This window comes from Pongo abelii, chromosome 5 (assembly GCF_028885655.2).
Source record: "Pongo abelii isolate AG06213 chromosome 5, NHGRI_mPonAbe1-v2.0_pri, whole genome shotgun sequence".
NCBI lineage: Eukaryota > Metazoa > Chordata > Mammalia > Primates > Hominidae > Pongo > Pongo abelii.
The window spans coordinates 6,671,055-6,684,955 of NC_071990.2; the positions used below are offsets into that span (position 1 = coordinate 6,671,055).

At 46.2% G+C, this 13,901-nt stretch overlaps 1 long non-coding RNA gene and 1 pseudogene across 1 annotated transcript in view; both read right to left on the reverse strand.

Moving 5' to 3' along the window:
* Window positions 1-13,346, reverse strand: part of LOC129059866 (uncharacterized) — a 105,684-nt gene extending 92,338 nt beyond the window's left edge. Inside the window, exons 1-2 of the long non-coding RNA XR_010140560.1 lie at window positions 13,021-13,346; window positions 6,346-6,501 (exon numbers count right to left, since the gene is read on the reverse strand). This is a non-coding gene — a long non-coding RNA (uncharacterized LOC129059866). The remainder of the gene's footprint in view (window positions 1-6,345; window positions 6,502-13,020) is intronic.
* Window positions 7,094-7,622, reverse strand: LOC100438250 (transcription factor BTF3-like; annotated as a pseudogene).
* Window positions 13,347-13,901: the final 555 nt, after the last annotated feature.

The following is a 13,901-nucleotide window of genomic DNA, read 5'->3' on the forward strand; positions in this document are numbered from 1 at the left end:
TCAAGGAGGGAAGAGATCCTGTGACACTCAGCAGGTAAGGGGAAGGCAGACCCTAGAACTAAAAGTCAGCACACTTCAAATGTGCTTTTTAAAAGGGGGATGATGATACACTTTGAAAGAGGTCATAGTATTTGTCTAGTAGAATACGTAGCATCTATAAAGTGGTCACAATATTTGCCAAAGAGAGTAAAACCTTTAAGACCAATAAAGGATCCTTGAGAGCTAAACTTCCTGTTTTCATCACTTTGTTAATTTGTTAAGATTTTAATTTTAGAATCCATAACATTGAGTTCTATTTATCCTGGAGGCTGGTTTACTTCACGCTTGCCCCCTACCCAAAGAAAAAGATACAGAGAATTTACAGTGTTTGAAACAGGAAAACAACATGTACATGCATTTAACATATCTGATGGTGTGTGTGGAAAGAATTAAAGACCTATATATTGAAAACTAAGTCTTTTTTTAAAGTAAGCAGTTAAATGCAGGAAAACCAAAAATTAGTTTAGAAAAGGAAACGTAATTACAACTGATAACTCTCTACCTGGCTATGTAGTCAGCAATATTTATATAGTTTAATAATGTAAATACTGTCCAACTAGTGATGTCAACTAATATGATATAATATATTGAAAGGATACTAGAAGGGGAGTGTATAGTTGTATGGGGATGGTGTGGGGGTAAGTTGTATCGAATTGTAATGAATCGACTATTCGTAAAAGTGTGAAAAGGGTTTAGGAAAGCAGAGAGTGCAGTACCTAGCACTGACAGTAGCAGGCAGTCATTGCCACCTCTAGGCATGAGAGCTCAAGGGCAAGGGAGGAGCAATTTCTAGAACCTAAGAGAGCAGCTATATGGAGAGCACTGCCTGCCAGAAGAGGAGGAAGGGGCTTATCTAGGAGAGTAAACACTCTGGCCCCGGCATCTCCCTCCAATCCAGTCTCCTGCCGATGCCTCTCATGAACCACACCCAACCCAGAAGCCAGTGATCAGGTAGCCTGTTCACTGCCTTCATACAGGTCAGCCTCTTGGGGGAATGCCCAGGGTGAGAAGAATACATCTGGAAGAGGCAGATGGTGTCCAGTAGAGAGAGACAAAACTTCATCACCGGAAGATGCCAAATGTCTCAAATCAATACATCAATAAAAATTGCCGTTCTCCTATTACATGTAGAATTGAACTGGCTAACATTCAGAAGTGGTTGCCTCTGGGGAGCAGGAAGAATTGGGAGAAGGTGGGAAAGAAAACGCTGTTTTTCATGAATCTTAAACTAGTTGATTGTTAAAATATTTATGTATATTGCCTGATTAGGAAAAAATAGCCAAATATTGTAAAATGTTAAAAGCCAAAACAAACAAAAAACAAAACAAAACAAACAAAACAAAAAAACCTCAGCAGGCACAAGGAGGGGAAGAAATGTGCCAGCTTTGTCACTAAGATAGACCCCGTGGATTTGAATCTCTCTAGCTGTGGGGCCCTGGGTCACTCACTTTCCCTCTCTGGCCTTAGTTTTTACAGCTGTAAAACAAAAATAACATTTCCAACCTCAGAGAGATTTGAATGAGATGATGTATAAAAGCATTTGGTACAAAATGAGCCCTTAGATAATGAGATGCACAGAATAAAAAAGAGAGGAAGCGAGTATGAAAATCACTAAAAGACAATGGATATCTTTATCATTGGTTTGCTTCTGTCTTTTCTACCTTCCCTTGAAACCTTGACAGCTAACAGAGTCTGGCTCATGGCAAATGCTCAGTGAAAATCTGTTGGAGGAGAGAGTAGAAGACAGCGCTAGAGGACTTTTCTGCCTTACTCCTCCATTTGCTGTAACAGGCCAGATCCAAGGGCCTTGGGATCTGCCTCTCAAAGTTTCACCTTGAGCTTGCCCCTGCAGTCAGTCACTCCCCTAATGGCCCCAGCCCACCTCCCGGCTGCCCACCTCTCTGAAGCTGGGCTCCTAGACCATCATAAGCCTGTTTTGCATGTGGAGCTTCTCAGAGTCATGCCCCATCCCTGAAGCCTCTCCCAGCTTGTATACACATTCCCTCCACTCATCACTCTGGAGCCTTTTTTGTGTGATGATGAACCAAGTAAAGGAGCCAGGGATGGTCCCTGTGGGACTGGTACATTGGAAAGACTATTGATACTCTGCCCATGGCTTCACCACAAAGGCCCAGGGATGCTTTTTCAACACAGTGATGGCAAGATTGAAGAAGCACAGTGACGCATAGAAGAGACCCCTGTGGCTCAGTCACAGGGTCAGAGAGTCAGGCTGTCCTGACTGCACCCCTGCTCATACTTCCAGGAGTGCTCCAAGGACAGGTTCTGATTTCACCTTCATGCTGCTCCCTGGCCACACATGCTTCTCCACTGGGTGCAATGCTCTGGTGGGAGGAAATGAAGTCCTTTGAATTCTTTACTCGTTAATATCTGTTCCCCATGTGGGACACATTTTTATGGCCTACCAGTGGCCAGTCCCCTTTCATTAATAACAGAACCCTGATGTATGGCAGTGAGTGCCCTTTTGCAGTCATAGGCCCTGGAGTCACCATGTGATCAAGGCCTGCCTCTAGGGAAGGTCCCTCTCCCTGATGAGAGAGGTTCAGGGGGAGGAAGCCCTTTGCCAAGTCTCCCTCGTCTCCTTCTTGGGTTTCCACGGTGTGCAAGGAAACACGGTGGTCATCTTTGACTAGAAAGCAGGATGTTGCTGACATACCAAAAATGGTAAGAGTAGCAAGACAGAAAGAGCCTCGACCCTTGGGGTTATCACAGAGCCACAGAACTCACCCTGGGCCATTCCTAGTGCTCTAAGTCAAGGGTCATGGGATCTTCAGCTGGTTGCAGCCCAAAAAATCTTTAATGATGCAATGTGTACACCATCAACAGAGACATCAAAGTCAGTTTCGTTGCTCTTGTATTGCCTGAGAGATGTGGATGCCTTTTTGTCAAAACTCAACCCTAAACTGAGGGCATTCTTATTTTTTGTTTATTTATTTATTATTATTATTTTTAGAGATGAGGTCTCGCTATGTTACCCAGGCTGGACTTGAATTCCTGGGCTCAAGCAACCTTCCTGCCTCAGCCCCCTGAGTAGCTGGGACTATACGCATGCACCTCCATGCCAGCTCAGGACATTCTTGCAAGGGCAACTATGATGTCTGTGGGTGGAACCAGATGACTTTGATCCCAAGAAAGGGCTCAGGCAGTCAGGCATGCACATTTGCAGCCTGAAGACCACACACCATAATAGGAGGCAATGGAGCTTACTTACCTTCCTTCTCTGCCCACAAACCTGATGTCACACTGTGAGTCCTACGGATGTGAGTCACTTTGCACTTATGATTCTGAAAGAGGGTTTGTGGAGAGGCTTCCTTGGGAGGCTGGAAAGAGAGGGGCAGGCCTCTTCCCTGCCATGATGCCAGCAAGCACTGCAGAAGTGGGACCCAGCAGTGAGTCTTCCTGGGCGGGAGCAAAAACCTTCCTAGTTGCTATCTTTGGCCTAGTTATATGGAGAGGAGATACCAACTGGATTCTATCCTTTATCTCACCAGTGGTGCCTGGAAGACTTCAAATTTGCAGCGTGTTTTAAAATAGTTGATTTTCTTCCTAACAGACGGGTACAAGAACCACTCTTCAGCGCTTCCAGAGGAAATCATGTGAAGGAATACAGTCAGCCCTCTTAGGATAATGGAGACAAGTTCTCACATATTGGTGGGCACACGCATGACCTAGGGAGCTTGTTTAACAGGCAGGTTCTGGGCCTCAGCACTAGTACTTTAATTCAGGAAATTGAGGCAAGGGCCCAGGAATCTCCTTTTGAAATAAACCCTGCATGTCCTTCAATACAAGGTCATCAGAACATTGAAAAATAGATAGAAATGACTGAAATCCATTGCTTATTCAGGAAGTTTCATTTTGGGCAATGATCTTTTCTCCTTTTTTTTTTTTTTTTTTTTTTTTGAGACAGGGTCTCACCCTGCTGCCCAGGCTGGAGTGAAGTGGTGTGATCACCACTCACTGAAGCCCCACCCTCCCAGGCTCAAGCAATCCTCCTGCTTCAGCCTCCTGAGTAGTTGGGACTACATGTGCACACCACCACACCCCACTAATTTGTTTTTAATTTTCTGTAGAGACAGGGTCTCACTATGTTGTCCAGGCTGATCTCGAACTCTTGGCCTCAAGTGATCCTCCTGTCTCAGGCTCCTAAAGTGCTGGGATTACAGGCGTGTACTTGGATGTCATCCATTAACTCTCTCTTCCCAGCTCCTCCTTCCTCAAACCCTATACCTCAGCCATTTCTAATTTTCATACCAGAATTACTAAAAAGTAGTGGCATGACCCTAGGTATGAGAATTGTTCTAGCATCCCACAATTTATGCCATCTGAACTCTTCATCAAGTATATGCTCTCTCCCTCAGATACATTCCACAGCCATCTGCTGAGCACGTGCTGGGGGCTCAGAAACCAGCAGGGCCTCAGTCCTTCATCTTCTCCGGGCTCCTTTTTCTGGTTTCTCTTGCCTCCGTTCACCTTTACCATCTCAACGCCACTCCTTGGGAGCATCCAAATCCCTCCCCTCCCAGATCAGTTATCCAGTGCCCAGACCCAAGTCCTTGTGCTGGTCTTATTCCACTTGCTCTCCCTTCTTGTCTCACGCTCTCCCACTGTAGTCACTCTCGCCTGAGATCCGGATAGCTCCTCTGCCCACCCCCGGCACCCACCCCCGGCACCTCAAACTCAACAACTCACTCCCTCCCCGGCAACTCCTCCTGGCTTTCCTGTTTTCTGATTCCGACACACCTACTTTACCTGGGTCAAGACCTTGGAGTAATATTTGATGCTTTTTTTTTACCCGATTTAATCCCTTACCATATTTTACTCACTTGTTTTCTGTTTCACTCCCCTCTGCCCCTTTCATTTGCATCATGATCTTTGTGCTTGTCTTGAATTCAATTCTAGTCGAGCCTCTGGTTGCAAGAAAGAAATAACCAATCAACCTAAGGGGGTTATGAAAAGGCAGAGGCACATCTCACTGACACACAATGGAAATACAAGGGGCCTCGTAGGAAATGAGATTAGACCTGGGAAGGTGTTGAGGCAGCTGTACTTCCAGTTATTTTTTTGCCTCATCTGGGGCCATGTGGTTTCTTACCTGGATTTCTTTCTACAGATTTGGCCTGTTTCCCTGCCTTTCTAGCTTGTTTATGTCCCCAGATGATTATCCCAACCCCTCATGACCTTCCAGTGCAACTGTTCTCCAGTCTAAATACAGCTTTGGTCACTTGCTCAGATTCAGAAAGGAGAGGTTCAATGGACACTGGCCAGCCAATGGATTGCACTGGCCTCATCAGGAGCCCAGCTTCAATGCTTTAATACCAGGCAGAATCATGGTATTAACATCGATTCCTGGGTGTGGTCCTTCAGCAACAGCTATTGGGAAGGTGCATTCCAGATGGGCTGTTTGGGGGTTCCCTGTTATAGTCTACTGCAGTGCTTCCTAGAAACTGGGTGAAGGACCAGTGGCATGTCCAGAACCAAGTTCTTGCCTTTTTGTGATGAAATGAGAAAAACAAGCATGTAAGTACGTGAGCGTGTGCATGTGAGTGTTGGGAGGAGAAATGATATGTTAATATAAAGTCCCAGATGTCCTTTTTGGGAAATACTGTCTACACAGCAACAACATCCTTCCTGCTTAGGGAATCTAGCATGTCCTTTTATTTACAAAGTGATAGTGGGACTAGGTGGTGGTTGTTATTGTTATTGTTGTCTATGCTCTTATTTGGCAAAACTAGAATATTGGGACACTTAGGTCAATCTCTTTAAGTTTTGAGGGGAAACTTGGCTGGTTCATGAAATCCAAATGTCTTAGAAACACTAGGCTATGTCCTGGCTCTTTTCATAGCTTCCTAAATGGTCTCTTGACCTTCCAGATCTCTTTTCCATCACATCACTGTCACATTAATCCCTCTAAAATGTTGTTGAATAAAGTATTTCCTTGTTTAAGTCTGCAAGGGCTTTGCAGTGATTGTGAAATCGAATAGAAAGTCTTCAGCCTGTACAAACTAGCTCCAACCTAAGGTCCCAGTCCTCTCCCACACCTCCTCTCCCCACGCCCACCTTGTGCTTCAGACAAGCTCCTCCTTGCCCTTCTGACCCTGCCCCTCCCACCGCTGGGCCCCCTTTCCAGCCTATGCAGGTCCAGTGATAACCCCTCCATGAAGTTCTCCAATACTCAGCTAAAGTGAATCTTTCCTAACTCTAAAGTCCTTTTACTAAAACATGCATACATTCTTACACACACATTGTGTTCTGTGTCATTTGTGGTTTTTTGTGCCATTTCCTACCTACCCCACTCATCAGAAACCCTTGAGCGGCTACATGTGTGGAGGAAGCGTGGTGAAGAGGAAGTCACAGAACATGGGATCCAAAGCGTGACTCTGTTCTGGTGAATGTCACTAGGAATGTCACTTGACTAGGATGGTCCTCCATTTGTTCATCTTCTCACTGGAATATATATTCCATAAAGACAGGGATTTATTTTATTTTATTTTATTTTTGAGACAGAGTTTTGCTCTTGTTGCCCAGGATGGTGCGCGGTGGTGCAATCTCGGCTCACCGCAACCTCCACCTCCCAGGTTCAAGCGATTCTCCTGTCTCAGCCTCCCGAGTAGCTGGGACTACAGGAGTCTGCCACCATGCACTGCTAATTTTTGTATTTTTAGTAGAGACAGGGTTTCGCCATGTTGGTCAGGCTGGTCTAGAACTCCTGACCTCAGGTGATCCACCCATCTCGGCCTCCCCAAGTGCTGGGATTACAGATGTGAGCTACTGCACCTGGCCTTTTTTTTTTCCTAGGCAAAGAACTTTATTAACCTTTGTTTCAAACTTTATTCCCAGGCTTTTTCACCTTAATTAGCTGCAAAGAATGAAATAGTGTATAAGCAAAAGATGAAAAGAGCTGCCATGTCCAAAGAGTTTGGGCTTAAACATATTAGAGATCTAGATTTCATCAGATCAATACACAAAAATTTCTTAAAATGCAGTCATAATATAAGATAGCAGCTCCCAGGAACTTCTTCAAGGTTTATCTTCTTCAGAAGATGGCTCAGTTCAGTTTGCCTCATTCTTGGAAGCCTCATCAAAATTCTCCACAAGATCTGGAACTTCATTATCATCATCCTCTCCAGTAGCAAGTGGCGCTTTTCCATCCACAGGTTGTTTGGGCAGAGCTTCAGCCAGTCTCCTTAACTTAGTGGGACTATCTGCACCAAGCTGGTTTAAGATGCCAGGTAGCATTTCTCTCAGCTGCTCTGTCTCAGCATGGCCTGTAATGGTGAAGGTGTTTGCTGCCAGAGATGCCTGAACTTTAAGGTTGTGAAAGTGGATCACTGTTTCTTGGTTTGTAAACATATTCACCTCTTCAATACTAGAGGTATTGTTTAACCCTAACTTCTTTAAGGAGAGCTGAAGATTTTATCGTCTGCTGTGGCTGTCCCATGAACCACTTTCTTCTTTTTGCCAGCAGTTCCTTTCCTGCCAATATGCACTTGTCCCTGTAGTTTGGAGAGTTTTTCCTGGTTCATAATTATTTCTTTCATCTTGTCGGAGCAGATAAGGGGCAGTGCTGGGGTCTAGGGTGGATGTTCGGGGGTCTCAGGTGGACCAGCTGAGATTAGGCGCACACACGTGAGAATGCCCATTAGTTCATCTTTAAACTGCAAATGGTAGTGCCAGCTCCTCAAAGTCATTGTGAGGTGACTCAATAGCCCATGCAAAGTCCCTGGAAAGCAGTCACGGATGAATAAATGGTGGTTTCCTCCCTTGCTTGCCTACAATGAAGACTTGCAAAATATTTGTCCAACTGAGAACATCTTGAATAAGTTAAAAGAGGAAAAAAAATCATATTCAGATAGGAATGTGATTTATAATTTACCTCCAGGGAATATTCCAGGAGAAGAGTTCAAAATCACCTGAGTGACACATCACATCGGAAAAAGTGCCCTGCTTCCCAGGTGACCTCAAAGGACAGTGCTCACTTGGAAACATGAACCCAGGCATGTTTTGCTTTCATTTTCAAAAAAAATCATTCCTCTCCATGGCGGCCACACCTCATAAATGGGCCAGTTTGGCTTTTACCATCTCTCCATTCTCTGCTCAACCTTGGTAGACTGGCTTGATGATCACCTAAATGGCTCAAAATCAAGCAAAAAGATTAAGAGACATAGAAACATCTGGAGAGACCATCTACCTCTGAATTTCCTGCTAAGTAAGCATGAACATCCATATTGAAGAAGCCACTTTGTATTACTTGCTGCTAAAAACACCGTAACTGGGCGCAGTAGCTCTTGCCTGTAATCCCAGCACTTTGGGAGGCCGAGGCGGGTGGATCACGAGATCAGGAGATTGAGACCATCCTGGCTAACATGGCAAAACCCCGTTTCTACTAAAAAATAAAAATACAAAAAAATTAGCTGAGTGTGGTTGCGGGCACCTGTAGTCCCACCTACTCAGGAGGCTGAGGCAGGAGAATGGCACGAACCCAGGAGGTGGAGCTTGCAGTGAGCCGAGATCGTGCCACTGCACTCTAGCCTGGGCGACAGAGTGAGACTCCGTTTCAAACAAACAAACAAACAAAACCTCACCGTAACTGATTTAAACAAAAGAAGCAATTATGCCAGGTTCTCTTGTAGTCAGAAATCAAGTTGAGACTACAAAATGTATTATGGGGAAATGGGCTTAAGGGGTCATAGAAAGCACATTGATCCATGCTTGGGTGTGGAGCCCTTGCTAGGCACCAGTTGATTTTTTTTTTGGAGACAGAGTCTCACTCTGTCACCCAGGCTGGAGTGCAATGGCATGATCTCAGCTCACTGCAACCTCCAGCTCCTGGGTTCAAGCAATTCTCCCTCCTCAGCCTTCCGAGTAGCTGGGACTACAGCTGCCCACCACCACACCCGACTAATTTTTGTATTTTTAGTAGTGATGAGGTTTTGCCGTGTTGGCCAGTCTGGTCTTGAACTCCTGACCTCAGCTAATTCACCTGCCTCGGCCTCCCAAAGTGCTGGGATTACAGGCGCGAGCCACCATGCCCAACCCACCAGGTGCTATTCTAAACCTTTCATGCACTTGGTCCCTTGCAGCCTCCCGTGAGCCAGATGTTCTTACTGCTCACTCCACCGATGAGGAAACAAAAGCACCAAGAGGCTGACTAAATTACCCAAGGTTGCAGAGGGAGTGCGTGGAACAGCAGGATTTGCACCCAGGCAGTTGAGCTCCGGGGTTCACCTTCTTTATCACTACCCCATTGGGCACCTGGTAACAGATGGTTCCCCCCAGAGGCCATCATTTGGGGTCCCACCTGCCTGAAAGTGTCCACAGTCTTCATGTTTGGTCTCATTTCCAGAGGGGGAAGAAATGAAGACAGCATGAGGTGCAAAGAATGATCTGTTCCATGCCTCGAGCCCATTGAGATGGTCTGGGTCTGTGTCCCTGTCAAATCTCATGTAAAATTGTAATCCCCAGTGTTGGAAGTGGGGCTTGGTGGGAAGTATTTGGATCATGAGGGCAGATCCTTCATGAATGGCTTAACGCCATCCCCTTGGTGATGAGTGAGTTCTTTCAAGAGCCGGTTGTTTAAAAGTGCGTGGCACCTCCTCCCTCCCTCTCTCTTGCTTCCCCTCTGGCCATGTGATGTGCCTGATCCTGCTTCACCTTCTGCCATGAGTGAAACTTCCTGAGGCTTTGCCAGAAACCAAGCAGATGCTGGTGCCATGCTTCTTGTACAGCCTGCAGAACTGTGAGCCAATTAAACCTCTTCTCTCTACAGTTTACCCAGTCTCAGGTATGCCTTTATAGCAATGCAAGATTGGCCTAACACACCCATGCTTTCTCTCTAGCAGTTTTAACATCCTCCTCACAGTCTCCAGGTCACCCACTCTGTCCACCCCTTGCTGCCTCCCTGCGCCCATCTCTGTGCTTTGAGCCCCTGGCCTTCCTGCTCTCCCTTCCATGCCCAAGCCAGCAGCTCCTCTTCCTATTAAGGACAAGTCCATGTTGCTTTTGCAGATGCTTGCTTCCAGTCGGGCTTCTGAGGAAATGTATTCCACTTTCAGATAGAGATGAGAGGAAAAATCAAAGTAACCAAACATAGAGAAAACATGCAGTGTGCAAAGCCCCTTATCCCTACTCAATAAACAACTGCTGAAATCATGGTAACGATGCCTAACTTTAAAAAATTCAGTTCAGTTCTATACATTTCAGGCTTATGAACACTTGCAAATATTGCAGTTAAGACATGTTAAACACCTCTTCTTTCATTAAAAAAATAAAATCTCACAAATAAAATCCACAATAGTAATAGGTTTAGTGTACGCCCTTCTGAGCACAGTCAAGGCAACCGCCTGTGTTCTTTTTCTACCTGACAAAATATAGCTGTCGTGCTTTAGTCACAGAATTACAGTGCTTTGCTTTCATGACAAAAAGCACTGATTAGGTTTTTTAACATGTGCCAGGTTCTGTGCTCGGGGGAAACCAAAATTTTGTGTCAAACGGTCCCTGGAAGCTGACGCCATGTTCTGTAAGATGATGATAGAGTTCCAGAGCAGAACACCTCCTCACTCTGAAAGGCCTCACAATGCTCCATCAACAATGATCTCTGCTGAGCAGAGGCACAAAGAGGCAACGTGACATTTGGTGACAGCAACAGACTAGGACTTGGGGTTTTTCCCCTAGGTGGCCCCTGCAGTTGCTGCTTTGCTTTTTAGGACATCTTTCTTGCTTGTCTCTGTGGATAAATGCTGACTTATTCTGCAAAACCACACTAAAAAAAATGCCTCCTCGATTCCCCAAGACCCAGAAACTTGCTATTTTGCACTGTTCACTGCAGCTCGTAGCTGCCACATTGGTTGAGTAATCATTCATTTGCAACTTTAAAAGGAAGAGAACTCACTCTATTCATCCTTGGAATCCTCATCTCCGCATCCTGTCCCTCAGCACTCATAACACTGTGGCTGGCAAAGGAAGACAGTGGAAGCCAGATGAACAAAACATGAGTGGGTGGCAGAATGTACACCACTGGTGAAGGGGGCTCACTCCCTCAAGGATGTCACTTTGTTCACAGATATCTCCAACTTGGGTCTCCTCCTCCTCATCTCTTCCCTCCCCATCCCAACTGTAAAAAAGACATAAAGATGGCGTCCTAGTCCTTTTTCTATTGTTTATAACATAATACTGGAGACTGGGTAATTTAGAAGAAATGAAATGTCTTTCTTACAGTTCTGGAGGCTGGGAAGTCCAGGGCCAAGGGGCTGCATTTGGGGAGAGCCTTCCTGCTGGTAGGGACACTGCAGAGTCTCATGACAGCACAGGGCATCTTGTGGGGAGGCTGCTGACTGGGCAGGCACAGGCCTCTCTTCCTGTCATAAAGCCAGCTACTCCCAAAACAACCCTTTAATTCATTAATCCATTAATCTATGAATGGATCAATCCACTCATGAGGGCAAAGCCCTCATGACACAATCACCTCTTTTTTTTTTTTTTTTTTTTTTTTTTTTTTTTTTTTTTTTTGAGACGGAGTCTTGCTCTGTCACCCAGGCTGGAGTGCAGTGGCATGATCTCAGCTCACTGCAACCTCCAGCTCCTGGGTTCAAGCAATTCTCCCTCCTCAGCCTTCTGAGTAGCTGAGACTACAGCTGCCCACCACCACACCCGACTAATTTTTTGTATTTTTAATAGAGACAGGGTTTCACCGTGTTAGTCAGGATGGTCTTGATCCCCTGACCTCGTGATCCGCCCACCTTGGCCTCCCAAAGTGCTGGGATTATAGGTGTGAGCCACCGCGCCCGGCCTACCCAATCACCTCTTGGGTCCCACCTCTCCATCCTACCACATGGGTGGAGGAAACTCATGCGGGGCTTGAGTTTCCGCAAGAGTTTGGGAGGGAACAAACATTCAAACCATAAGCGTGGAAAGAGTCTCATCCGTGATACAACAGCCTTCCTTGAACATTCCTTCTCAGCCATCTAAAGCCTTTTGAAAACTGGCTGCTTGGCTTTCATGTGGCCAGAAAATTTTGTAAAAGCCAACTGTGGTTCTAAGAAAAGATTTTGCTGAGTGAAGTGAAACTCCTCTCATCGCTGCCTGCAGACTGAGGGCAACTTCCCCAGTGTGGCCTCTAGAGAGGAGGGGGAGCCCCAGCTGAGCCCGGGTGGTGAGGGGTGGGAGTCGGGGGGACTGAGGGTCTTGCTCCACCTGTGAAGGAATGAGCATAAAGAAGGCCTGGCCCAGGAGCCCAAGGCTTAGAGACAGACAGCAGCCAGCGTCCTATCTCTGCAGCTGCTTTTCCCTCTGCTCTGAAGCTCTTACCCACAGATACCCAGCTCATCCTGAATGGAAAACACTAGCCAAATGCCACCTCCTCCAGGAAGTCTTCTGGGGTTCTTCTGGCCAGAATTAACCACCCTTTCCATTATTCTCCTTTGTCATGGCCCTATTCTACCTAGGAACATTGCTATATTTGTTGGCATGATGGTAAACCCTGGAGGTTGGTGACTATATCTTAATCTTTTTGTTCCCTCCACCCTATCCACACTCATTCTCCCTCTCCTTTCTCTTTCTCTCTTTCTGTCTCTTCATTTCTCTCTCCATCTCCCTCACTGTATATCTCTCTGTCTCACTCACCCTCCATCTCTCCATCTCTGTCTCTCTGTTTCCCTCTGTGTCTCTCTCTCACTCCTCCCACTGTCCCTCACATACCTTTACATTCTCTGTTTCTCTCTCTCTCTCACACACACACACACACACACACACACACACACTCAGCACGGTGCTGGTCCTGAGAACCTTTCAAAGGAGCCTGTTGAGTAGCTCTCAGAGAATCTCTCCACTTCCACAAAGAAGGGTGACTAATTCCTTCCAGTGCTTAATGGGGAGAAGTGAGTTTTCAAATCTATCTGAAACACAAAAACTGAGCTCAAGCCACACAAGTTCAGACCACTTTGGTGGCCCAGGAAAATACTCACTCACTTTGGCACAGCTCCTGGATTTTCCGGTTCCCTTGCATTTTAGAAAGCAGAGTAGTTGCCCCCACTCCTGGGTGCCTTGCTTCATGCCCATATCATCCGCTCACACTAAAGCTTCTGAGACTCTATGCAAAATAATGTTGAAGACCAGAGATGCCGTGGAGAACCATGAATTTACAAGTGAGGAAACCAAGGACCTGAGGACAAGGTGCTGCACTAGTTTCACAGCCAGCTGGTGGCAGGACACAGGTGCTGTACCACAGTTTCACAGCCAGCTGGTGGAAGGACTTGGGCCCAGGCCTCTGGCTCTGCCGAGTGTTCTCCTGTATGTTGGGTGGGAGGTCCCCTGACAGTGACTTTTGCTTGGTTTTCCTTTTTTCTTTTTTTTTTTGAGATGGAGTCTCACTCTGCCACCCAGGCTGGAGTGCAATGGTGCAATCTCGTCTCACTGCAACCTCTGCCTCCCGGGTTTAAGCGATTCTCCTGCCTCAGCCTACTGAGTAGCTGTGATTACAGGCATGTGCCACCATGCCTGGCTAATTTTTGTATTTTTAGTAGAGATGGGGTTTCACCATGTTGGCCAGGCTGATCTTGAACTCCTGACCTCAGGTGATCTGCCCACCTCGGCCTCCCAAAGTGGTGGGATTATAGGCATGAGCCACTGTGCCCAGCCCAGTTTTCCATTTAAAAAGCAGAAATAAAGGTTTCACGTTTTATGGTACTGTCAATTCTTAAGATTCAACTAATAAGGAGGAGAAAAAGAAATTTGAACAGGGGAGGCACCAGATGCCTTCACAAACCGTGACCTTCCTTTAGGCTGGCCATAGGGGCTGCCTGACCACCCCTCACCAGCAGCCACGCCTGGTGCACTTAGTTACTGCAATG